General features: G+C 41.6%; 1 protein-coding gene across 12 annotated transcripts in view; it reads right to left on the reverse strand.

Moving 5' to 3' along the window:
* LIMS1 (LIM zinc finger domain containing 1) overlaps positions 1 to 27,153 on the reverse strand; it is a 158,546-nt gene that overhangs the window by 32,819 nt on the left and 98,574 nt on the right. The window contains exon 1 of one of the 12 annotated variants that reach the window (XM_070571974.1): positions 3,967 to 4,053. The exons of 10 other annotated variants lie outside the window; for them this stretch is intronic. The gene's annotated coding sequence lies outside the window, so the exon portion shown is untranslated. Of the gene's footprint in view, positions 1 to 3,966; positions 4,054 to 27,153 lie in introns of those variants that run through there. One more of the 12 variants, XM_070571971.1, reaches the window with a different exon arrangement.

Genomic DNA, 27,153 nt, shown 5'->3' on the forward strand with positions numbered 1-27,153 from the left:
TGGACCTAGTGCGGCTCATCAAGCCGTGGTGAGGCAGCGTCCCACATAGCGGAGCCAGAAGGACCTACAACTAGAATATACAACTATGTACTGGGTGGCTTTGGGGAGAAGGGGGGAAAAAAAAAGAAGGTTAGCAACAGATGTTAGCACAGGTGCCAATCTTTAAAAAAAATAAAATAAAAAATACTTTTTAAAAATAAATAAATAAAATAAACAAGACTTATATTACCTTCTCAAAGAGCTTAAATGAGCTGCTCAAAGTCACACAGCTAGTAAGTGGAATGTCCCAAGTTCAAATTCAGACATCTGCCTCCAATGTTGTTGTTTGTTTGTTTTTTACCTCTTTGTAAAATCCATCCCTTACTGGTGCTTCCAGGAACTGATATATTTGTCCATGCTAAAGAAAAAAGCTGTCAGGCTCCACTTCTTTATTTTCCTTACCTTATTCTCCTTACCATATTCTTTACATTTCTTAAGCCATACTAGTTCTAGTGATTTCAAATCATGTTCATTATCCTGCCAGAAACATGATCAGATCCAAAATACTCAGCCACACTGAGGTAATGCTACTTGGAGACACCAACTTACAGGGCAGAAGCCCTGTAAGCACAGAAGCCAGCCCTGTAAGCACAGAAGCCAGCACTGGGAGACTCCCCTTTCCCTTCAGTTCATACTGCATCAAGGAGCGCTGCAGACACGTCTCTACCTTTCCCTTCAGTTCACACTGCATCAGGGAGCGCTGCAGACACATCTCTACCTTTTCACCTCTCTTCACATGCCAAAAATGTAACCTCCACGGGGGTAGGAACTTTGTCTTGCTCGTGCTGGTGCCTGAGAGTCATGAAGAGGCCACCACTTTGCAGATGCACAGTAAATTGTATGTTGATGAATGAAGTGGTGTGAATAATCCATCTACTTGATCTAGCAAACCATGGAAACAACGAAAGCAAATTAGCTACCAGTCTGCTAAGCACTCTGAGTCAGCAGGAGATCTAAAAATCTAACTATCTGATTTACTTCATAACTGGTTTATTTCTACCAGACAGAAAAGTAGAACTAAGAAAAAGCTAATGGCTCCTGAACATATGACACAATGAAGTCTCTTTTCTGCCAAGGAATTAAAAATAATGTGAAAGATCTACAATCGAATTTTTAACTTTTTATTTTGAAATAATTATTGAGTTGCAAGAAGTTACAAAAATTGTACAGAGAAGTCCTTTGTACACTTCACACAGTTTCCCTAATGATTACATCTTCTGTAACTGTAATACGATATCAAAACCAGGAATCTGACATTGGTACAATGCATGTGTATAGGTCTATATCATTTTATTTTACAAGATTGGCCCTGAGCTAACATCTGTTCCCAATCTTCCTCTTTTTGCTTGAGGAAGATTGTCACTGAGCTAACATCCGTGCCAGTCTTCCTCCACTCTCTGTGCGGGGTGCTGCCACAGCATCGCCTGATGAGCAGTGTGTAGGTCTGTGCCTGGGATCCAAACCTGCAAACCCCAGGCCACCAAAGCTGAGCGCACGAACTCAACCCCTATGCCAAAGGGCTGCCCAAGGTCTAAGTCATTTTATCACATGGGTACATTCATGTAACCATCACCCCATCAAGGTATAGAACTATTCTATCACCACAAAGATCTCTCTCATGTTATCTCTGATAGTGACACCCACCTTTCCCCACCCTGCCATCCCTGACCCCTGACAACCACTAATCTGTTTTTCATCCATGTAGTTGTAATTTAGAGAGTGTTACTGCCATGGACTGAATATTTGTGTCCTTCAGAATTCACACGGTGAAGCCTATCCCCCAATACGATGGTGTTTGGAAGTGGGGCCTTAGGAGGTGAGTAGGGTTACATTAGGTCATGAGTGGGGCATTAATCCCTCAGAATGGGATTAATACCCTTATAACAAGAGGAAGAGACACAGAGGACTCTCTATTGACCATGTGAGGATACAGCCAGAGGCAGCTGTCTACAAGCCAGGACGTGGATCAGACACCATGATCTGCTGGTGTCTTGATCTTGGATCTCAGCCTCCAGAACCCTGAAAAGTAAATATTTGTTGTTTAAGCCATGTAGCCTATGGTTTTTTTTTTTTTTTTTTTGAGGAAGATTAGCCCTGAGCTAACTGCTGCCAATCCTTCTCTTTTTGCTGAGGAAGACTGGCGTTGAGCTAACATCCATGCCCATCTTCCTCTACTTTATATGTGGGACGCAGCATGGTGTGCCAAGTGGCACCATGTCCACACCCAGGATCTGAACTGGCAAACCCCAGGCTCCCGAGAAGTGGAACGTGCGCACTTAACCGCTGCACCACCGGGCTGGCCCCACCTATGGTATTTTTGTTATAGCAGCCCAAACTAAGACAGTTACATAAATGGAATCATCAGGATGTCACCTTTTAAGGTTGGCTTCATTCACTCAGCATAGTGTCCTTGAGATGCATCCAAGTTATATATATATATATCTCAATAGCTTGCTCCTTTTTATTGCTGAGTAGTATTCCATGGTATGGACATAACACAGTTTGTTTAACCATTCACCCATTGAAGGAGATTTAAGTAGTTTCCAGTTTGGGGCTGTTGTGAATTCAGCTGTGCATAAGTTTCTGTGTAAATCTAAGTTTTCACTTCTTTGGGATAAATGTCCAAGAGTGAAATTGCTGAGTTGTAATGATAAGCGTATGTTTAGTTTCTTTAAGAAACTGTCAAACTTTTTTCTAGAGTGGCCATATCATTTTACATTCCCACCAGCAATGTATGAGAGACTCAATTTTCCACATCCTTGTCAGCATTTGGGGTTATGATTATTTTTTATTTTAACTGTTCTTATAGGTGTGTAGTTTCAATTTTTATTATGTATATGTATTAAGTTTATATACACGCAGATTAGTACAAAAAGAAGTCAAAAATATCATTCCATTAGATAATTGCATGGACAAGGAGGAAAAAAAGAGTAATAAATGTATTTGGGAAAAAATTCAAACACTACATTGAGTTATTTGTGACAAGTAAAATCTTTTAATAGTTTGTGTGTGAATGTATGTGTCCTCCTAATCTTAACTGTCCCTTTGATGAAAGTAAAGAGCTTACTAAAAGAATGATTTGATTCTTGGTCAACAAGAAGATATTAGGTTGAAATTAAAGCAAAACTGTTTTTGGTCTGTGTTTTGTTTCCCCCAGTGGCCTGAGTACAGCCGGCTCATGGTTCGTACTGCTGACAGAGCCACTAGAGGACGGAGCTCGAACAGAGGACACTCCCTCACCCCCACCGCTCAGCCACTAAACTGCTCCGCACCATCAACTAAGTCGGTTCTATGGTGTCCTTCTGCTAACTCACATTAGCGCTGGAAACTTACATGTATTTATTTTTTAAAGTATGCTTTTTTGGTGAGGAAGATTGGCCCTGAGCTAACATTTGTTGCCAATCTTCCTTTTTTTCCTCCCCAAAGCCCCAGTATATAGCTGTATATCCTAGTTGTGGGTCATTCTAGTTCTTCTGTGTGGGTCGCCGCCTCAGCATGGCTTGATGAACAGTGCTAGGTCCACGCCCAGGATCCGAGCCTGCGAACAACTGGCTGCCAAAGCAGAACACGCAAACTTAACCACTTGGCCATGGGGCTGGCCCCAGAAACTTAAATTTAAATTTAAAAATTCTCTTATCTCTTTAAGTTATACTATTTAAGAAATACTGTATTAAGGGGAAGCAAGCAGGAGACCTTCCATTTCTTTTTGGTTTCCTCTATTTCCAGTGAGGACTATGTTAATGAGGGTGCTTGGCACTCAGTAGTCCTAAACAGAGCTCTTCAATAAAAGTCACCTGGATATGAATCAGCTTTATGGTCACAAGTATCATATATACTATGTAAATATTTTTAAAATGTTTAATCAATCAGCATAACAGCATTTATATGGATATTAAGACAGATTTGTGGCTCTGTCTCTTTGCTTACAATTTTGCCAGATCTCATTTTTTCCTCCTCTCCTTTCTTCTTATCACCAAGGAATATCCTGGAAGCTGGGAGAGAGAAGGGAAGCTGAGGTTCTAAAAGAAGAAAAGATGGGGCATGAAAGAGCCCAGTCAACTTCCATCACATATCTCCTTCCCATTAGCCTCTCCCTAGGAGCAAAAGACACTGACCAGCTGATTCTCAGAGAGAAAGTGTCAGGGAAGAGAAATTGTTTGCACCTCACACATGCAACTTATGCTGAAACAACAAAGGAACTAATACAGTGAGGGTTCAAAGTGAGGGTGTTTTAGGGCTAGTGGCAGCACGAATGGGCTGTTCTTCCTTTAGCAACTTTTTAATTAATGTCTGTAGCTTCTTAAAAAGTAAGTGCTTGCATTATTCCACTGTTTACTTACTTGTATTATTTTACATCATGACTGAACAAATGGAACTTTTACTATGTGCTCATGATGCTCAGGCCCTAAGGGGGTACCTAAGAAGTGCCTGTTGAATGAATAAACAAGAGAATACAAGCCTCTGTTTCTGTGAGTATACAGTGTAGGTGGGGACACAATATAGGGACATACATACATGGTTTCTTCCATTATTCAAGCATGTAACAATGCAGATTTCTGCCTCAGTGCCCAGTGCTGAGTGAACGAGGCTGGCTGTGTGCCCTAGCACCTGAAGAAGGGTCAGTCACCATGTGGCACTCTTGGCCCAAAAGGACCACAGAGGAGAGGCAGCGGGTCCATCCCTCCTGTTCTCCAGCTGCCTTAGAGCAGAGCTAAAAGAAATGTGTGTTATTTTTCAAGGGAGTAATTTGAGGCCAAACAAACACCATTGCTCAAGTTTTATATCTAGGCATTGCATTACTTTTAAACCATTTTTGACACTTAATAATGTCACTCTAAGAAAGTAAACAATCCTTTTAGACTACGATTGTAACCATGAGAAAAATATTTATTTTAATTTCCTTGATTGAAATTACTGCTAACACTACAGTGGCAGCAAAATACCTCTTGAAATAGGGTGGGAGGCTGCATTTAAAAAATATCAAAAAAGCCAGTTTTGTCTGAGTAGTGGGCTGTTGGGCGTTTTGGCTGAAGAACTAGGCTTTCCCGAGGCCCGTGACTCCTTAAGGGTTCTTCCCAAGAGGTCCTATAATCTGATTAACCCTCCTCATCACCATGGCTAATTTGGGTCTTTGGGAGATGCTGCAGGACAGGTCTGAACCCCAAACATCCCTTAAATCCATTCAGAGTAGAGAGATTTCTATTTCATAAACTCAACGTTTTCTGAGCATCTCTGTGTATCAAACTCTATCAACTACTGACTGATCTACTGTGCAATGTCTTAGTCTTAGTCTGTTCAGGCTGCTATAAAAAAATACCACAGATGTGGCTTATAAACAACAGAAATGTATTCCTTACAGTTTTAGAGGCTGCATGCCCCAGATCCAGGCGCCAGCACGGCGGTGTTCTGGTGAAGGCCCTCTTGCGTTCACAGCTGGCACCTTCTCCGGGTCCACACATGGTGCAAGGGGCTGGGATCTATGTGGAGTCTCTTTTATAAGGGCACTAATCCTGTTCATGAGGGCTTCATCCTCACGACCTAAGCGCCTCTCAGAGGCCCCACCACCTAATACCAGTTTCACCGTATGAATTTTGGGGGAACACAAACATTCAGACTATAGCAGGCAGGCTCTGAGACCCAGCTGAGTGCACCTAATAGCTAGTTAGATGCCAAACCACACACAGCATATCTGATGTTAAGGTGACCACCCCAGGGTCCCGTAAAGAAGGCTGCAGGGCTTCAGATTCTGTCAGTCCAGCTAACTCTGTGATTATAGCCAAAACAAATTCCAACCCCGACACAATACACAGCCAAAGATAAATACCTACTTATAGATATCATACCAAAAAACTGCTATTTCCAGGAGCTCAAACACTTAAAGTCTGGATATAATCATGAGCATGGCTGCCAGAATCCTAAATCAACTTTTTAATAACTAGTATTTTTAAATTAAAATTCCCTCAAAGAGCAACAATTAATTATATGCATCACTACCAAATATTTCATCTATGTAGTTTTTTAAAACCAAGGTAAACATTTTGACTAATTGACTCTAAAACATGGGACTCTGACATAGGAAGAAGGCAGGGCTAATAAATGTTTCACCCCATTCCACAGATAGATTTATGTATGTGGATGGCTAAACACTCAACAATAACTACTAGAAAGAAGCTTCTCCAACTTCAGTCCAAGGCTTCCATGAACACTTGTTGTTATGAACGCCATCGAATGGATTCCTACTGCTAATGGCCCTGTGGACAGCAGAGTGGAGCCTTGCACAGTCTTTCCGTGACACCCTCTCACCTTCCGATGCTGTTATCAGACAATGCTCCGCTGCTATTCATGGAGTTTTCATGGAAAATTTTTTGGAAGTGGGTGGCCAGGTCCTTCTTCCGAGTCTGTTTTAGCCTGGAAGCTGTGCTGAAACCTGCCCACTGTGGGTGACCCTGATGGTATTTGAAATCCTGGTGGCATAGTTTTAAGCATCACAGCAACATGCAGCCACCACAGTATAACAAACGACAGACGGGTGGCGTGGTTCCCCAAGCAGGAAATGAACCCAGGCCATGGCAGTGAGAGTGCCGAATCTTAACCACTAGGCCACCAGGGCCGGCTGCCATGAATACTGGATATTCAAGTTGAGATGTTGGTTGAATTACCATATGGCAAAATGAATTATTTTCACGGTGATTCTCCTTCCTACTCAAATGGAAACTTTAATCTGATTTTTCCTTACTACTAAAAACAAAATAATCATGATATGCAAGCAAAAATAATGGAGCTGGAAAGTTCTTTCTCATTTCCCAGCTATGAGGACAAATGCACTGTGTTGTCTTTCAACAGACAGTGAGCAAAGAAACAAAGGTTGGCCAGAAAAGGATATGGAGTTGCAATGAATATGCCATTTTGCCTTATCTGTTAAAATTGTTTCCTAATCCTTGACTGCATAGGAACAAAGAAATTACTCGTTACAATAGGGACAAGAGAGTCAGAGAGAAATAAGGTGCACGCCTACTCACACCAACTTAAAACGAAGAAAACTGCACGCTTGTTACCTGTTAGCACTTGTGCTGCTCACTGGGACCACAACCAAAGCTGGGAAGATCCTCTTCACCTTTGTCAGAGTAGGTTAGAGACTGAATGAAAACTTTATCCCCTAACAAAGATGGAAAGAACAGACTGCAATGATCTCCCTCCACACCATCAACCATCCTTCCCAGGGCCTCCGACTCGTCCCAGCACTCAGAGCAGTCCCGCCATGACAAGCAGGTGGGAACAGAGAAGGCCGCATCTGAGCATAACACCCTTGGAAACGAACCTACCTGAAAGCGAGAGATGATCATTAGTGCCGGAGATGGGGATTTACAGAACCACAAACCCTGTGATATTTTAAGAAGTGGGTCTGTATCCCTCGTAAGGAAAATTAGTGAAACACAACTCAACCTCAAGCTGAAAATTTTCAGGAAAGTAAACTAGCAGGCACACTTTTAGTCTTAAAATCAACAGTTAAAATACAGCGTTTGTAGTAAAAGAGGATGAAGTAAACATTCCTCCTCTGGTGTCTGAAGGAAAACTGTCCCGCTTCTCGAAGCCCACAGGCAGAAGAGCGGCCACTCAGGAACCATCGGGTAGAACGCACAGGGGGACAGCAAGCGGCTGTATGCTGCCTCAGGCCCAGAGGGCCTAGACACTAGACACATCCTCATAGCGTTTCGCAGCTCAGAAACCCTCTGCTCGCAACACGCACAAATAGCTGCAAATACACAGTTCAGTTACTCAATCTTAGCCAATTTAATAACTACTGACAGACTACTTAGAGGCCTATTTCTTGGTTAGTACCTCTCTCTGGATGATCTTTAGAAAAGTTTTCCAACATTACCCAACCAAGAAGTACCCATCCACAAAAGACTCAAGTGTGTGAAGGATACGGAGCTTAGGGAAGGGGAGGGAGAGAGACTAAAATAAAGGTCGTCACAGCATCCTCTCCTTTCTCCATGACACTCTCTCTAAGATTAACAGGTCTAACTTTATCCAGAGATATTCCGAACCATCTGCAGAGAAAAATCAAGAGAGTGCAAGACTTGGACACCTTCCCCTCATCACTCAGACACAACAGAGCTGACTCGCTGCCTGCAACTAGCCACCTAGTCTCTACCAGATGAAGACATTCTCATCACATGAGGCGACCCACCACAGAAAGAAAGACACAAAACTAGACTGAGAAAGCAGCAGAATATGTAGCAAAAAGGCAAAATCATTAATAGCAGAAAACCAAAAAATGATTTGAACAATGGGGCCACCTCAGTTTCTGTCGCCCCATGTGCGAAAGTGCGAGTACTCTGGGACAGGATCACTGAATTGCAGTGTTTTGTTGGATAAGTTGAATTCCCATATCCCCATCAGCTCAAATAGTAATATAGTTTATTACAGAAAATTTACAAGAGGCAGAGAAGAATCACGCATATTCCTGCCATCTGGTGATAAGCACTTTAACCTTTTGATCTCTGTTCTTTTTAAAATACATGTATGATTTTACGTACAAACAGAATTGTTGCAAGGCGCTCACTGGGCACCCTGTTCAGTGGATAAGGAGTGGGTGAAGATTTAACACTGCGTTCCTCACCGCAAAGGTGCTCCTTACCTCCTCAACAATACCATGAGCCACTGAACATAAAAATTCCATAGTCTTCATACCAAGCACCCTCCCCAGAAACTCAGACAACTCAATCTAACTCATATCTTTCAGCACGACTTTCTCTTCTCAGAAAAAAATAACTCACTAAACTATCATCACTGCAGTCCGAAATCTATAAGCTCTCTCACAAACTTCCTCCCACTGGATTCCCACAGCCGCTCAAATAAGCAGGGTGTTTGGTCAAATGAAGAAACATTCTTAAAATTCTCTCATACGCTGGGCGATTTTCCCTGGCCTTTTAAACATCCTCACTGGAAAACGTCTCTGCAGGAGTTCCTCCATTACTCAAATCATTTCTCCCTGTTATTCACATTGTGACCCACTAACATACATTCTCACGCCTAAACATCTTTTAAAAAGATACATTATGTCCTGACCAAAATAGACAAATTTGAGGAAGGCTTGTCTTTCATATATAGAACAACAGTATTTTTAGCTAACAGTGTTGACTTAAGAGAAGCCCAACTTATCAGGGAAATCCTACTAGCGTATTCTTGAACTCCTTATATGGCTGTGGTGGCCACAGCACCACACTCTCTGGCTCTACACGACATTCTTATTTTAGTTCTGACTCAGCCAGGGATCTCTCACTGAACACTGACCTTCAGCTAGGTTGTAGAGGAAGTCAGTGGGAGTTTTCATTTTGTGACTAAGCTTAACATGAGGTCTACTTTCCTTAATGATAAGGTAAAAGAAAACCATGAGAATTTCAGTATGGGAGCATAGAAAAAAACATTTTACCCAAGTCAAGTGAAAACAACTCTTTCAAATTTAAATCTACATAAATTTAATTGGCAGTTGTTTTCTTTTTAACGTAGAACATGATTTCATGTACATTTTACTGCATTAAGTAACATTTAAAAATATTAGGATTGAGTAGAAGAACTAAATTTTTGTGTGTGTGCACTAACTTTAAAAAGGTTTCTTCTCTTTCATTTACTTCAAATTACGTGAAGCATATACAGAAGGGCAAGGAATTGTTTTAGCTACCATGACTTAGATTTCCCCTTTAAGAATGCCAAAAGTTGTCGAAATGACATAAGGTCACAGGAGGCCTGACCACTGGCTGGTGTCAATGTAATGATGTCCAGCCCACAGCTAGGGCTTCAGTTTCTCATCTTCTGCATGTTCCTCCTCTTCTGGCTCCTGTCCTCAGCCCTTCTCTCTCCCCATAGAGCTCACCATCCTCCGTCTCAGAATGAAGCTTGGGTTTTGAAAGCACTTTACAGGGTTAGGTAGGAAGCGCTCTGTTCAATCCCTTTAGCTCTTCTCAAGAACATGTAGTTTATAAATCTAGAAACAACATATAAAAGTCTGGTAATTATGACTGCAGACAGACCCTTTCATTTCCTGGAGGAGTACTGTTGGAGTATCTTTGGTGGGCCACCTATGGAGTTCCCGGCTGCTCTGTGAACGCAGCCTTCTCCTTTACCCGCTGGCCCTGGTGCTCTTCAGTAGAGGGTGCTGAGGAGACCGCAGGAGCAAAGGGTTCTGCGTCCTGCTCCTGCGCTCCCCGGCAAGCTCCTGGGTGCAGGGCTCTCTCTGGCACCAGCACCTGCAGCACACTCAACTGCGTCAGTGTCCAGTGGCAGCCAGCTCTCCCGGCAGCGGCCCCTGGTGGTCTGGCAGCAGGGGCTTCTGGCTCCTGCAGTGCGTGGCAGCCCGCAGCACACTGGCCCCTCTGTGGAGGGCCTCAGGTGACACCTCAGCTGACAGCCTTCCCTGGCACCCTGGAGGGAGGGTGTCCTACAAGGTCAGATTTCTAGCAGGCTACCATGGTGCAGCACCTCAGTAACTTCTCTGCCATCCAAGAGTAGCGTGTCCTGGGGTGGGGAGGGGGGCTCCTCCTTGGGGCACTGTCTCAGCCCTGGAGGAGTGGCTGCTCCTTATAGCTGCTATTCTCAGACTCTTCAGCATTCTCCCCACTTTTAACTAGCCAACCCCTTATTACTCCAACTCCTGTTAGAGTTAATAATTCTATCTATCTTTATATTAAACTTTTCTCATTCAAATTACCGTGTGGTTTTTCTCTCCCATCTGAACCCAGATCCACACAAGAAGCCAAAGTCAGAACTCTTTAATTGACTGCTTTTAGACCTCATGGGCCCTTTATCCAATATGAGGCACATCTCACTTAGCAACTTAAAACAACTGTATCTGCATTTGAAACTAGGAATGGATGGGAGGAGTGGATTATAAAATAAAAGGACAGCATAATAAAATGGTCAGTTAGATGGGAGTCCAAGTCAGTCTACCCCATTCTTTGTTTCTCCAAGCCAGAGGCCACAAATGGACTCACCGTTCAACCTAGGACCAAGGATACGGCAGCCGCCAACCTCCCCCAGCCCCTCCAGTATAGACCACGCAGCTCCTTCCTGTTAGCACTCTGGTACATGGGGCGTGTTGGCAGCCAGTCAATCTGGGTTCCTACAATACTTCACACTGAGTGTTGCCCCAGGGAAGAGGCAAACAAGGACACATACCTCTGTTTCTGTCCTCAAGAAACAGAGAGGAGAATAAAGGAGACTTTAGGAAGCTCTTACTCCTCTTGAAGATAGAAGGAGGGTGATGAGGAGACCTGCATGCCTCCCGAGCACTGGCTGCACACCAGCACAGCTGGCTGGGGCATCCTGAGCGCCTCTCCTGGGGGTGCTATCCACAGTCTCTCCGTCAGGATCACTCCTGTGTTCCCCTTTCCACCATATTATTTCTGCTAGATGAGAACTAAGCAGCAGCCTGCTTTCTAAACAGTCCTTCAATTTCAGAACTCCTGTGGTGAAAATGACCGTGTGTACTGCTTAACACATGTGTGCTGTCTCTCCAGAGCTGCAGCATGACCGCTGCCACCTCTAGAAAGCACAGCTCCAGGAGGAGCTGCGAGCCAGCCCTGGGAGGGTTCCAAGGCTGGCCTCACATTTCTAAGCTTCTGTATCTTCCCATGGGGATCAGGCAGACTCTAAAATGTAACACACTAATATTCTGAACAATTTCTGACTCAAAATGAGCTTTTAAGAGATGATACATTACCTTATTATCTCTTCTCTTTCCTCCTCATCTACGTCCCTCAATCCCCATATATATAAAAACTAAAAGGAATGGTGGGCATCATGAACTAAGATGAGAGTCCCTGAAAAGTGAGTGCTGTGTGAAGGAAGGCAGCTGCCACAACAGAGCAGAAACCAGCCCTGTAGCCTTGTAGAAGATGTCTGCGACCCAAAACAGGCCAGTGACTGCCTGACTCCACGGGAACCGTCTTTGCTCAGCCTGCTTCCTCCCTCTCCATCCCTGCAGGACTCCTTGAGGACATCGCTCCCTCCGTGTACTCCTGGAGCTGTGCCTCTACTCTGCCACAAAGAGGGGACAGCCACCATCCAGTTCCCAGCTCAACCACAAACTTTCAAGAAATACTATTTCTAAACAACAATGTGCAAGAGAGAATCAAGAAGGCCTGGGGAGAGAGAGATCTCAGGGAGATGATTTCAGTTACCTTTGTAATTGAGGTGCACACACGTACACATACATGTGTGTCTTTTAAGGTTTAACTACTTAAATAATGTTTTCTTCTAAAGATTGGCACCTGAGCTAACATCTGCTGCCAATCTTTTCTCCTCCTCCCCCTCCCCCTCCCCCTCCTTCTCCCCCTCCCCCTCCCCCTCCTTCTCTTCCTACTCCTCCTCCTCCTCTTTTCTTCCCAAATCCCCCCAGTACATAGTTCTATGTTCTAGTTGTGGGTCCTTCTGGTTGTGGCATGTGGGACACTGCCTCAGCATGGCCTGATGAGCGGTGCCATGTCTGTGCCCAGGATCTGAACCAGCAAAACCCTGGGCTGCTGAAGTGAAATGCGAACTTAACCACTCAGCCACGGGCTGGCCCCTAATTACTTTGATAATATTAAAGAAACTTAACCCTTCCTGAGTGTAAGGCAAGGGGCCTCCCTGCTCCAGCCCTTTCACAGACAGAGCTGAGTTTCAGGGTAGGTTCCAGGGCAGGACAGCAAATGCGCACCTGGAGACTCTGTGCTGATCCAGTCCTTTAATCCAAACCTTTAATCAAGTGCAGCAAAGCATAAAACAGAACATGCTCTTTTCATGGCACAAACGAGGAAGCAAAAATGTCATCAAAACCAGCCTGGCACCAGGTCAAATCACTAAGCTGGGAAAATAGAAAGAATAACATAATTGAGTTTTCAGAGAGCTTAGAATCTAGTAGGAAAGCGAATCAAATGATGAAATGCTGAGAATGGTTCAAATAAACTAATAAAACCAAATGGACTGAACATAAGTAAAAGAGCTGTCTAACTCTAGGGATAGCATCTGTGAGGGATGTATCAAAAGTCCATGATTTAACTCTATTAAAAGCAGGAGTCATTTCTACTCCTCCATAGATAGCAATATTTTAAACTATTAGAGACAAATGACTACATGATTATTTATCCCTTCAGATAAAACTGCTCTGAAATAAAGGAAATAATTCTGTGTTAAAAGGATAAATTTAAAAAAAACTCACCAAATCAATTACTAAGAGTTAAGATGCTGGCAAAAGTGAAGGGACAGAAGAATAAGAACAGTTCAAAAGGGCAAAACCAAAACTTTACATTGCTGTCATGATAAACATTTAAGGGTCCTACTTTCAGGAATGGAGGGGGTTAGGCTTAAGGGGAAAATCAGCTGGTACAGTTGTTTCTTTTTTACATAGTTCTATATTCTAGTTGTGAGTGCCTCTGACTGTGGCATATGGAGCACCGCCTCAGCATGGCCTGATGAGCGGTGCCATGTCTGCGCCCGGGATCCGAACTGGCGAAACCCCGGGCCACTGAAGTGGAGCGTACGAACTTAACCACTCGGCCATGGGGCCGGCCCCTCACCTGGTACAGTTTATTACCCTGGGCACAAATATAATCAGAAGAACAATATCACAATGGCTCACAAGGCAATGTCAGCGTTTTCTCATCCAGTAATTTAATTTGTGTACTTGCTAGGCACATACAGGCTGCCTCCTGGTAAAGGGCTCACAAAGAACTTGAACGAGGCAGCGTCCCTTCCCTCTTGTTGAACCCTTCCAGGTGAACACAGCCAGCCTGAGGCAGTATTCCCGAGCCTGGAGGCCACGACCTGGGGCTCACTCTCACTCTGCAGGAGCCCTGACAGGCAGGCCGTGAGTCACAGTTTGGTTCTTCAGTAACCTTTGCATTCCTGCTCACATTTTCAAAGCTGAAGCGCCAGAGAAAAAAGGCTGGAGGCTTTCCTGCAGCTCATTTACCACTCATTTGGCTCTAAGCATCATTTCGTGCCAAAAGGTCTGGCACCGTCTGACAAAGAACAAACCGTGCAGAACCACAAGAATTCTGAGCACCTGCTTCCCTTGAGTTTTCCTTCCTGATTTCACCCTACTTTCTGAGAATGTCCGGTCCTAGACCTTGAGACACCTCACTCCTCCAGCACTCAACTTCTCACAGGGCGTCTCTCAAGGGAGAGAAGGTAGCTGAATTCCAACAGATGAAATTACTAACACGGGTGCTTAGAAAGTGGAGCAACTAACTTTCTGCTTTTCAAACAGATGTGGTTTCCCAAATAATAAAAATAGAGAGCATTCAGTCACTTGATATTGAAAACGAAACACAATAAATCCTCCCTGAATAGCTCTAAGTCTGTTACCATCAGAACACTCTCTCCTTCACAAATGGTGCTCAGTTGGCAAATGGGGAAACTCAAGCTCCTAAAATAAGTGACTTCAAAAGTTGACAACTCAGTGGTGACACCAGGCACTGGGCCTCATCTCTGCTAACCCGACTCTAAATAGCCATCTTAGGTAGCCCGCATTCCGTGAGCCAAGTTCACATTTTCAAAATAAACTTAAACTGTCCTACAAAAGAAAGAAATCCATCTCTGCCCCATGGAGGAAGAGCAGCACTGAGAGATGTTCATGTTTCTCAGTCCAATCTCTTTTCTCCCACATTTTGAGACTTTCACTTTCTAACAGTGTTAAGGAAACATTTTCCTTTTTCAGTACAAATTGTGAAAGTCTTAATAATTATAACAGGTGGACACCCTAGATTAAGATAAGGAGTTCTATCTCTTTCCACCCTCCTCCTCCCACCCACCTGCAAACTACACACGCCAGAGCCAACACTGAAATCCGGGGTTGGTTTCTATGTCACTGGCAGGCATGTGACTGACAGCAGAGGGAACTTCACGGGGCTTTGCTGGATACTTGACCAGCGCTATGATGTCTGGCATGAGGCACAACCACTACTAAGCCCCAAATAAATGATAAATTGTAATGTGATAGTGACATAAGAGGGAAAAGTTAAAATTGTGCCATTCATCAAGACACATATAAAAAATTTTTAAACTTTGATTATTGAAGATTTTAAACACATATTAAACCAGTGAGAATAGTGAAATGAATCCCATCAAACCCATTACTCAACTCCAAAAGTTATCAAATCATGATCAGTTTGTTTTACCTATTGCTCAACCATAAAATATTCTGAAGCAAATTCCATTCGTCATATCATTTGATCCATAAATTCTTCAGCATGTAACCATGACATATACTTAAGCTCTTATTTCCTACAGGTGTATAATGTAGCACAGTGAATTCTGAAGGAGGCTCAGTATAGAGATGCTTGAATTTCACTGTTTCAAAATTAGAGACTCTTAATTGGAGGCAGGCTGTCCTCCCCTAGCTTTGAAGTCATGCTCTCCTGGGCAGAGATGCCCCAGCAGCTGCCACAGGACCAGACGAAGGGGACCAGGAAAAGAGTCCCGAGTCTAGCCACCAGCCCTTCCCTTCCCACAGCACTTCTACAGAACATTGTTGCTTCTGCTTTATACAACAGTCCCCAGGAAAATCCTGTCTGGAAAAGATGATTCTTTTAAAAGCTTTTGACTGAACCTTCTACTCCTTTTCTGAGATTCTCAAATGAAAAATTTGCTGTACAATTGATATCTGTATTATTTTTTGGGGGGGTCTGTTCTCGTGACAATCAGAAGTTCTAAAAACATTGATTGGTTTTCTGAAATGGTCTGATAGTTCACCATTTCTATTATGAATGAAAGTTAAGTCACTGGTATGCACCAGTTTCAAACGGTAACTGAATCAATCAATCTCACTCTCTCTTGGTCTATATACATCTCAGGAGACCACGTAGGCTCCGTCATAGAGAGGAATCTTGCCTGGAAACAGTCCTGTAAGTCTTTCTGTTTACAAAGCTGAAAGATTACAAATTAGAAGCCCACACAAAAGCTGTGGTCTATTTCTAGTTCCATGCATACTCATACTTCTTCCCTATAATATTGTCATTTCTTCATTCCCATTACCTCTAAGCAATTAGAATTTTGACAATAAAATGTACCATTTCATCTCAATACCATTGATACTGCCTTATTTAAGTAGTTAGAATAGCAGATGGCAATACAGACATGTACAAAGATGATAGCAATAAATTTCTGCTGAATTGCAGTTGGTTATGGTGGCCACAAAACCTTTCAATATTGCCTTAAGCACATATGATCACAAAAACATTGTTTTTTTAAAGAAAACTTTATGAAATAACAGCCATAATTTTTATCTTCAAAAACGAAAGTACTGAAATTTCTCCCCACATTATAAAATACACCAAAACATACTGCACTACTTCAATTAGATAACAAGATCCTCTGCTTTGAAGGAGGGTTTGGAAAGAGGTATAGTCACAATCTTATTTTTTAAATCCTCATTTATACTACATTCTATTATCTTCTAATGGCTGTAAGTTTAGCTTGGAAAGAAAAATCCGAATACTCTATTCTAATTCCACTGCCTCTTCAATAGATGATCCAAAAAACTGCTTTCATAGTTCATCTCATTCATTCACAAATATTAACTGAACATTTACTAGTTACATTGTACAAGTCACTCAATGAGAGTTAGGAAATGACTCCTAATCTGGATTTGATAGTCACCTTTCCACAGATGCTATCTGAAGCCATGAATACTGAGGAGCTTGGGGAATATTGCAGCAACAACAAAGGGGAAATTGAAAAGCAGCAGCAACTAATAAGAAAACTAAGAAAAGGCAGCACTGGGGAGATAAAGGAAGAGGAAATTTTTAAGAAGGAAGTATTAGTGCTTTAAAATTTCAAGAAATAAAAGGAAAGTAACTTGATTTATAGTGAGACCCTTGGGACTGGGAGGTGAGCCTCCCTCCCATGACAGATACGCCCCCTGCCAGCTGGCAATACAGCACTGGCACTTGACCTGGGCTCTGCCAACCCCATGCTCTTACCTGGGACAACTTCAGTGGTGGCCCCTGGCCAGTCTGTCTCAGCAATGGAACCTTGGCTAGGATTAGGATGTCTGCTGTCTGCTCTCCCTGGCCCCTGCCTATTCTGAGCCTGGTTCTTCAATCTTTCCATTTCTGTCAATTCTGTCAGCAATCTGAAATCTTTCTAATAAAATTCTTTTCTGCTTAAGTTAGCTAAAGTCTGTTGCTGTTGCTCCTTACCGAGAACCAAAACTATCAAATGACATGGGCCAGGGACACGGGGAGGTCAAAAGCTGGACCACAGAGGATTAAGAATGCTCAATTAAGTAACAAGAGACCAAAGTTACAGCATCTCTGGGACTGTCTGTCACAGAAGGGAAGCAGGAAGAGGTCAGGATGCTAAAGAAGGAGGAGTTACACATGATCAGTCCCTTCAGAGGCAGCACAAGATCTAAGCTAGTGGGCAGGTGGGGAGGTAAACCTTAGAGAGGGAGGGAAGACAGTGAGACCAAAATCAAAGCAGTCAAATTGAGACAAAGAGAGGAACAACTGTACTCGTTTTATAACTTTTCTATAAGTCTAAAATTATCCAAAATAAACTTTATTTAAACAAAAATGGGAAGGAAATATAGATAGAAATCTCATACCATTTAGCTTTGATGGTTTCAGGAAAGTAGGAGAGGAGCTGTAGGCAGAGAGTAGGGTCAGGTTAAGAAAACCATCGACAGGAGAAGTGTCAAATAGGAGTAATAATGAGTGTGATAAGAAACGTCAATAAAATAAGCATAAGAACACCCAGCAGTAGCCAGGAAGAAGTTGAAGCTGTAAAACAGAAATCTGTTTTACATAATTTATTCATCCAGAGTTTGAGAGTGATCTGAATTGGGAACTGGTGCATTGGGGAATTGTCCAGAAAATGGCAACAGCCCTGAAACAGCGGGCCATGAAGGGTATAGGGCATTAGACACAGTAAGAAAATGCAGGCAGACTGGCCAAGGAGGAGGGGGCTAGAGTCAGAGATATGAGGGAAAGGAAGAGACTCACTACTCACTGTAGATGCATGAGAGAAAGGACAGGATAAAGGCTGCTGTCAGGAAAACCATAATCCAACAAATGGCTCTGGATCAGTGATGTGTGACCGTGAGGTCCAGCTGGGCCATGCTGATAAGGGAATATGAGGAACCACAAAGCTGAAAACACGTTATCATGATTTTCATTTATTCATGCAACTGAATGAACTTTTACTGAGTATCTATTATGTAAAAGCCACTGTGAAGAAAAAATCCCACACAGATGATCAATGCACAGCTTTGCCTTCAGACATCTTACACTTTCGCAAAGGAGCTGAGATGTGCATATTACTAACAGTGGCATAAACTAGACTGTCCTGGGCTTCCAGAGAAGCACGTGGTGCTAGGGAGGCCAGGGCGTCTGACGAGAAGAAGTGCACTTAGAGCTGCAGAGTGCTGGTCTCCAATCCCACTCCCACCCCCTCCCTTACTGGGCAAAAGGAGGATTAAACAAGAAAATATGTGAATATATCTAAAAGTACTATGTTCACAGAAGTTCTACAGATGTTAGTTTCTTTCCTGGATTCCCTTTGTTTTTATTCTACAAATGTTGACTGAAGCCCAGCAATGAAGTAATAAATGGAAAGTGAAATCAGAGAGGAATACAGCAGGATGGAAAGAAAACATGGGAGGCAAACGTGGTGCTCTATTCGTTCACATACGTGCAAGCAGATCTCGAAGGACAGTGGTCAATGACAGAGATAAGATGATTCACAGACATACAAATACAGATTCTGAATGAGGAGAAACAGAGGGCTCATATAACAACATTTAAACATTTGACACCACTTAGTGATGTTCTTCTTCTCTGTGCATTGTATATGAGTGGTCTTAAGTACCCTGACTTCATCTCTTGTAGGATCCCCAGGCTGAGTTAAATTACCTAGTCTAGCCTGTGTGGCAGGCAGCCACTATAAGACAGCCCCTGGAGATCCCCGCCTCCTGGTATTGACAAAAATTCTCTCTCTGACCAAACTCTAGTCAGGCTCTTCTGAGCTCTCTTTTTAACTAGGCCCTGATCTGTGAGCTTCCATATTCACTTCTGCATTGTCCAGTTTTAGCAAGAATCCTGTTAAGTCAGTTTAACCAGAATCTCCCATCCTTGATATCTTATCACCCTCTATATCCAACTGGGTTCCTCATCTTCCACTATCCTCCAGAGGATGTCTGATTACCCAACTCTGTCTTCAGCAAGAATCCTGTTAGGTGGGCTTAGCTAGAATCCTCCCTTACCCTTGATGTTTCCTCTCATTAATTTTCCATCCACTGATCCCTACTCTGCTCCTTGGCTAGAAATCCCTACTTTTCCTTGTTGTATTTGGAGTTGTGCCCAAACTCTCTCACCCACTGCAAAACCTCACTGGAGTGGTCCCTACATCTGTCTTGATGGTCCCAAATAAAGTTTGCCTCACTGCTCTTTAACAAGTGTCATTCATTTTTTTTCCCCACAGTATTCACACCTTTGTGTAATCCCCTCCCTGTCTCCAGCGTGGGCTGAACATACTGACTTGCTTCTAATGAAGACAATACAGCAAAAGTGATGAGGTCATTTCTGAAGTTAGGTTATAAAAAGACTGTGGCTTCCATCTTGAGCTCTCTCGCCCTCTCTTGAATCACTTCCTCCATTTGAGCCTTGAGAAGACTGCAGCCCTGACAAAGTTTAACAGCAACCTCATGAAAGACCTTTAGCCAGAGGCACTGAACTAAGCTGTATCTGGATTCCTGACCCACAGAAACTGTGAGATAACCAATGTTGGTTGTTTTAAGCCTGCAGTCAGAAAATTAGTACCCATAGGTCAAATCTGGCTCACCATCTGCGTCTGTAAATAAAGTCTTATTGAAAAGCACACAGCTACACTCATTCACTTTCTATGGTTGCGTTCACACTACAACAGCCAAGTTGAGTGGTTGTGATAGAGACTGTATGGCCTGCAAAGCCTAAAATATTTATTATCTGGCTCTTTACAAAAAAAGTTTGCCAGGCCCTCTTGCTGCTAAGTTTTGGGGGTAATTTGTTATTCAGTAATAGAAAATTAGTGCTCTCTGCTCCTACATTTAACAATACAGTGTGAAATAAATTAGAAAAATGTCAAAGAAATCTGAGTCTGGAGGGCCTGCTGGGGGAGCTCTCATGCCCTATCACACATTGGCAATGACTCCAAACAGAAGAGAGGTATGGTTTGCATCTCTGACAGGAAGATTTCTCTCCCCACCTGGCTACAGCCCAGCGGATGAGAAACACCACAGCTCAGCCAACAAGAAATGCCACCGCTCAGCCAATGAGAAACACCACAGCTCAGCCAATGAGAAACACCGCTGCTCAGCCAATGAGAAACTCCACAGCTCAGCCAATGAGAAACACTGCTGCTCAGACAATGAGAAGCACCACAGCTCAGCCAATGAGAAACGCCACTGCTCAGCCAATGAGAAACTCCACAGCTCAGCCAATGAGAAATGCTGCCGCTCAGCCAATGAAAAACTCCACAGCTCAGCCAATGAGAAACACTGCTGCTCAGACAATGAGAAGCTATTGTCACTCTGAATTGTTACTTTTCCCTAATGGACTTTCATTTAGAACAGCCCCTCCCTACTCCCCTTTTTGCTCTATAAAAGTAAGTTCTACTTAGTTCTCCAGATTTGCTTATCATTCGCCATAGCACACACATCCTGCATTGCAATTCTTTTGGCTATTTCTGAATGAATTCATTTTGAGGGTAAAATAACTGGCAAATTTGCTTTTTAAGTTGACAACAGTACCTCTTAATTATTTCTCTGTGTGTCTGTTTTTTTTCACCGAACACTTAGCTCCATGTTAGTAGATAATGAATGCTTTAATCAACTTCATATCCCATTTCCCTGACACATACAAGGACCCTAATAAATGTAGACTGAAGCAAGAATGCCTAGACAAATATATTTTACACACTAATGCTGAAAATTCACAACCTAACAACATGTCCTTTAAATAAACTACAACATTAAATTAAGAGAAGCCAAAACTACAATTCATGCTGAATAGCCAATATTTCTAGTTGCCTTCATTTTAAAAGTATCAGCTGACTGCCAAATGCTGAATGAGTCCAGATTCAGGAAAGTTTTTGATCTTTTAAACTGGCTATACTTTTATAAAACCTCTTTGTTTAAAATACCTGTAACATCAGTTTATCTCTGATACGTCCAAGATTATTGCCATTAATTTTTACCATGAAACAAAGAACATATTTTCTAGCACCTGGAAATGTTGTTGAAATTTTCCAAAACACTGCAGAATTTCAGTTTTGTTCCAACAAATTCTGTATGTCAGAGTTAAAAACTAAAGTTGGCAGCAGAAACTGCCGGACATAAACAAACATCCTACATGCAGTGATTTATTGTCACTTCCTACCTCACTCTGGTTCCCTTCATATTCTGTTTGCCAGGGCCAGGAGGACAACATTTTCAGCAAGATAAGAACCTGAATAGTCTTGTAATGTTTAATTTTAATTTTAAGTAATATATTATGATACAAAAATGTAATATTTTTAACTTTTTTAACCTAGATATTTTCTCTGGCAAACATGTACAAGGAAGAGGCAGAAAAATCCCATTTCTTTTTAATCATATTACCCATAGGCAGCACAAAAGGTCAACCTTTATTTTTATGTTCAAAAGTAAATTTTTAACTTTTAAGATATGATCAGTGTATTCTTCAGTGTAAGAAATCTTACCCTAAAACCTAAGTGAAGCCTAAGTTTCGTGGTTAAGAGCTCACACTTTGAACATAAGACACAACTAGATTCAGCCCTGGGTTCAAATGCCAATTGCCCAAATTACCAGTCATGTGTCTGTAAGAGTCCTTTCCCTTCTCTGTGAAAAGGGGTAACTACACCATACCCCTCAGGATTATTGTGAAGATTCAACGAGACTGTGAAGCAGTTACCACAGCCAGAAGAGCAGTAAATGGTATGAAAGGCCAAATTGGTTTAAAAAATAATTGAGTTTATATTTATATAGAACATATTTATTAATAATCTTACTGACTGTGGGTTTGGGAAAGACTTCCCCAAAAGGACATAAAAAGCACAAACTTTATATAAAAGAAAAGAAATCAATAAACTATTAGAAAAACTTTTGCTTTTCCAAAAACACATAAAAATGAGGAGACAATCACAGACTGGGAAGAGACATTTACAAAATAGGTAGCTGACAAAGGATGTGTATCTAGAATATAAAAAGCACTATTACAACTTAATACTATAAGAAACAAACCAATAAAAGATAGGCAAAATGTCTGAATATCTTGCTAAAGAAGATATATGGATTGCAAATAAGCACATAAAATGATACTCAACTTCACGAGTCACTAAGGAAATAAAAATTAAAACCACGATGAGATAGTACTACATACCCTTGAAATGGCTGAAAACGAAAAAAATGCTCCACGTGAAGTGTTGGTGAGGATGTGGAGAAAACAGAACCTCAAATACTGCTGGTGGGAATATAAAATGGTACAACCTCTTTGAAAAACAGTTTAGCCATTTTTCAAAAAATTAAATATACACCTACCAAACAACCCAGCCATTCCACCCAACAGCAACGAAAGCATACAGCCATATACAGATTTGTACATGAATGTTCATAGCAGCTTTATTTGTAATAGCCAAAAACTAGAAACAACTCATATGTCAACCAAGTGACTGGCTATATAAGTTGTAGTCTATCCATAAAATGGATACCGTAACTCAATGATAAGATGGATGAACTACCGATACATGCAACAACAAGGACGAACCTCACAATCCCTCTGCTGAGTTAAAGAAGCCAAACAAAACAAAGAGTACATTATTGTGTCATTCTACTTATATAAAATTCTGAAAAACAAACTAATCTAGAGTGACGAAAAGCAGATCGATGGTTGCCTCGGGATGCAGGGAAGGAAGGGAGGAGAGAGGATTACAAATGGGATGCAGAAACCTTGGGGATGATGAATACGCTCATTATCTTGATTGTGGCAGTAGTATCACTGTGTATACTTGTCAAAATTGATCAAACTGAACATTAAAATTGTGCACTTGAGGGGCCGGCCCCATGACCGAGTGGTTAAGTTTGCACATTCTGCTTCGGCAGCCTGGGGTTTCGCCGGTTCGGATCCTGGGCGCAGACATGGCACCGCTCATCAAGCCATGCTGAGGTGGCATCCCACATGCCACAACCAGAGGAAGTTACATCTAGAATATACAACTATGTACTGGGGGCTTTGGGGAGAAGAATAAAAAGAAGAAGAAGATTGGCAACAGATATTAGCTCAGGTGCCAATCTTTAAAAAAATAATAAAAATAGTAAAAATAAATAAATAAAATAAAATTGCTGACTCGACTGAGGTTCATTAGTTTAACCTCAATAAAGCTGTTTCTAAAAAACCTGCACAATGGAATGGTTTTTAATGTTTATACACTACTGTACGAACAGACCATTCTTGTGGGTTAAATTCGGTCCCCCCAAAAGATAATGTTGATGTCCTAACTCCTGGTACCTGTGAAAATGACCTTGTTGGAAACACTCTTTGCAGATAAAATTAAGATACATATTAAGAAGAGGTGATACTGCAGTAGGGGGTTTGTCCAACACAACTAGTGTGCCTATAAAAAGAGGAGAGGAGACACAGGGACAAGACACACAACAGAGAAGACCACGTGAAGAGAGACACACAGGGAGAAGAGGGCCATGTGAGGAAAGAGGCAGAGACGGGAGTGATGCATCTACAAGCTAAACGATGAGCACTGCTGACAAACCCAGATGCGGGAGGTGGCAAGGAAGGACCCTCTCCTTCAGGCTCCAAGGGGGCTGGCCCTGACACTGCTTCTGATTTCCAGTCTCCAGGACTGGGATACAATACATTTTTGTTGTCTGAATTTGCTGGTAATTTGTTATGGCAGTTCTAGGAAACTAAAATGACCATAAAAAAAGTAGGGAGTTTTATATTTATGTGAAACATTTAATAATTATTTCTAAAAGTAGACTTTCTATAAGAAAATATTTGTGTCAAATTTGTTTTAATCACAGAGTGACCAATGGGTTGCACAGACAGAGAGTAAGTGGCTGTGTCCAAGATATGTAAATATATATAAAATAAACAGTTACCGTTTCATTTTAACAGCATCTATCCAAAGTAATGTAGGTAAAACGCAAGTTTTAGTCAATGGCTATTTTCTTTTGCTTTTGTAAGTAATTTATAACTGATACTTTTAGGCTCTTTTTTTACTAATAGGAAAGCAATTATAATGATTAAAATCTTGGCATTTAATTGTCATAGTAAGTTATTTGGAAAATTTTATGTGTACTGACAACAGATTTACAACTTGATTCTGCTAAAGTTGAGGTTCACGCCTAAATTTCTCTCAGCAGTACAGGAAACAGAAAAGGGATCCTTGTCTAAAGTCTTTTCACTTCTTTCAACCATTCTTTTAACACATAATTTTATTTTTATTTATTTATTTATTTTTGGTGAGGAAGATTGTCCCTGAGCTAACACCTGTGCCAATCTTCCTCTATTTTGTATGTGGGATGCCACCACAGAAAGGCTTGATGAGCGGTGTGGAGATCTGTGCCCAGATCTGAACCTGAGAACCCTGGGCCGCTGAAGTGGAGTGCACAAACTTCACTACACCACTGGGCTGGCCCCAACACACCGAATTTTTAAGCAGTAACATTGCTGTTTTTGATTTCAGCATATACTCCCTCAACTATATAGAAATATTTTAGGTGATAAGGAGGAAAACATATTTCCTTTCAGAAGATAAGCTTCCCAAAAGTACTGAAAAGGAAAAACAGAATGATCATGGTCTATACTTTGTTAGATATATCCCTCTCTTAGTCTTCTTTCAGTGTGATTCGTACACAAATTGTAAGTTAATAATCAAGACTAGAAAATGTGGTCAGAGTAAAAGAGTTTAATCTAGAATAAAAGAGGTACCTCTAAGCCAGTTTAGTTTCTTATTCCTTCATCTATTTAATGAGGAATAGATACTGGACAGTGACTACCCACTAGGCACTGTGGTAGATGCTAAAGATGCAAAACAAGGGGAGGCGTCTGGCCGTGGGGAGTCCTCTCTCTATTAATGGAGGTGGGGTGGGTAAGTGAGAAGGGTGACGACCGGTATGCCTGTAAAACCAATTACAGTATCACAATATGAATATTGTGGATTACTCCTTAAAATTTTTTTTAATTGAGATATAATTGCTATATAACATTGTGTAAGTTAGAAGTGTACAATATGTTGGTTTGATACAGTTACATATTGCAATATGATTACTACAGTAGCGTTAGCTAACACCTCTATCATGTCACATAATTATCATTTCTTTGTTGTTTAGAACAGTTAAGATCCAGTCTCTAAGCAACTTTGATGTTTTTAATACAGTATGGTTGAGTATAATCACTAAGCTGGGCATTAGATCTCCAGAACTTATTTATCTTCTAGTTGCAAGTGTGCACCCTTAAAACAACCTCGCCCCATTTCCCCACACTCCCAGCCCCTGGTAATCACCATTCTATTCTCTGTTTCTATGAATTCGGCTTTTGTTTTTTTCAGATTCCACATTTTACCGAGATCATACAGTATTTGTCTTTCTCTGTCTGACATCTCACTGGGCATAATGCCCTCAAGGTCCATCCACGTTGTCATAAATGGCAGGATTTCCTTCTTTCTCATGGCTGAAAAATATTCCTGTTTGTGTGTGTGTGTGTGTGTGTGTGTGTGTGTGTGTGTATGGATTACACTCAAACACATATAAGAAAGCACTACTACCTTTTAAAAAGCAACACTGGCAAACTGATACCTCTCTGGACCAAAGACAAAAAATATTTGCTATTAATTGTGCGATGTGTTTATTGTTAGGAAGATCAAAAGTGCTCTCACTGAACCATTAAACAATGAGAACAAACAAAAATGGCAAAGCTGCAATTCTATCCCTCTAATTGTCTAAAAGACTATATATCTACAACTAAAATACAAACATTGGTTTTTCAGCCAAAAAATGATCATCAAGTTGCAAAACTGGTACGTAAGGATATGCACTTCTTAGGTTGACCAATTCCAACTTCAACTGAACTCAGAGCCCTAACTTATTTGAATGAAGGGCAGGAACTGGTTACATAATGATGATCACCTTTTACAGCCTTAGGTTCTTCCTCCTCCCCTATAGGATTCTGAGTTAAAAAACAAAAAACAAACAACATGAAGGTTCTTAACACAGTGCTTGGCCCATAACAAGGACTCACTCAATGGTAATGTGTTATTCAGGATGACACGATCTGAGTTTTCTACTCTTAAACCAAGACAAGGACATTCTCACTGCTTAAGAATGATTAGATCCTGTATCTAGAAAGATATGAGCTCAGAACGTTTATTTAATAACCAGAAAGTAAAGGTTACTTTTCTCTGCACTTGCTCCCATTGCTGGTTATCCAGTTCCGTCAGTAAAAGGGCAGGAAAGGAAAGCATAAAATGCTAAGGAGTAAAGAACTTCTCACTGCTGCATCCAGTCAACTTCACAAAAGGATACAAATTTCAAAGTACATTTTCCTGATTCACGTTCATTTCAAAAGACTGACAAAGCCCTGATTTTACTCAGGCAAAATAAATCTAACCGGGAGGCGGAGGAGGGGGAGGGTAGACACATAACTAAAGGAACAAGAGGGAGAGATCTAAGTGTTCCTTATCTTAGCACTGACCAGGATCTATTGTAAGGGGCCAAACAGGAAATACTTCTGTTTTTGAAGGAACACATGTTGGTGTCACAACTCAACTCTGCCACTGTAGCAAGAAACCACTATAGACAACACATACAAATGCACGGCTGTGTTCCAATAAAACTTTATTTATGGACATTGAAATCTGAATTTCATGTAATTTTCATATGTCATGAAATATTCTTTTTTAAATTTTTTTCAGCTATTTAAAAAATGTAAAATCCATCCTGACCTCACAGGCCATACACAAACAGGCAGTGGGCAGGTCTGGTCTGTGGGTCAGAGTTTGCCAACCGCTGCATTACACTATGTTTCAGAGCGAGGCAGCAAAGACTTGCATTGTGAGGTGTTGCCAATCAGTTATTTACAG

This window comes from Equus przewalskii, chromosome 14 (genome assembly GCF_037783145.1).
Source record: "Equus przewalskii isolate Varuska chromosome 14, EquPr2, whole genome shotgun sequence".
Classification (NCBI taxonomy): Eukaryota; Metazoa; Chordata; class Mammalia; order Perissodactyla; family Equidae; genus Equus; species Equus przewalskii.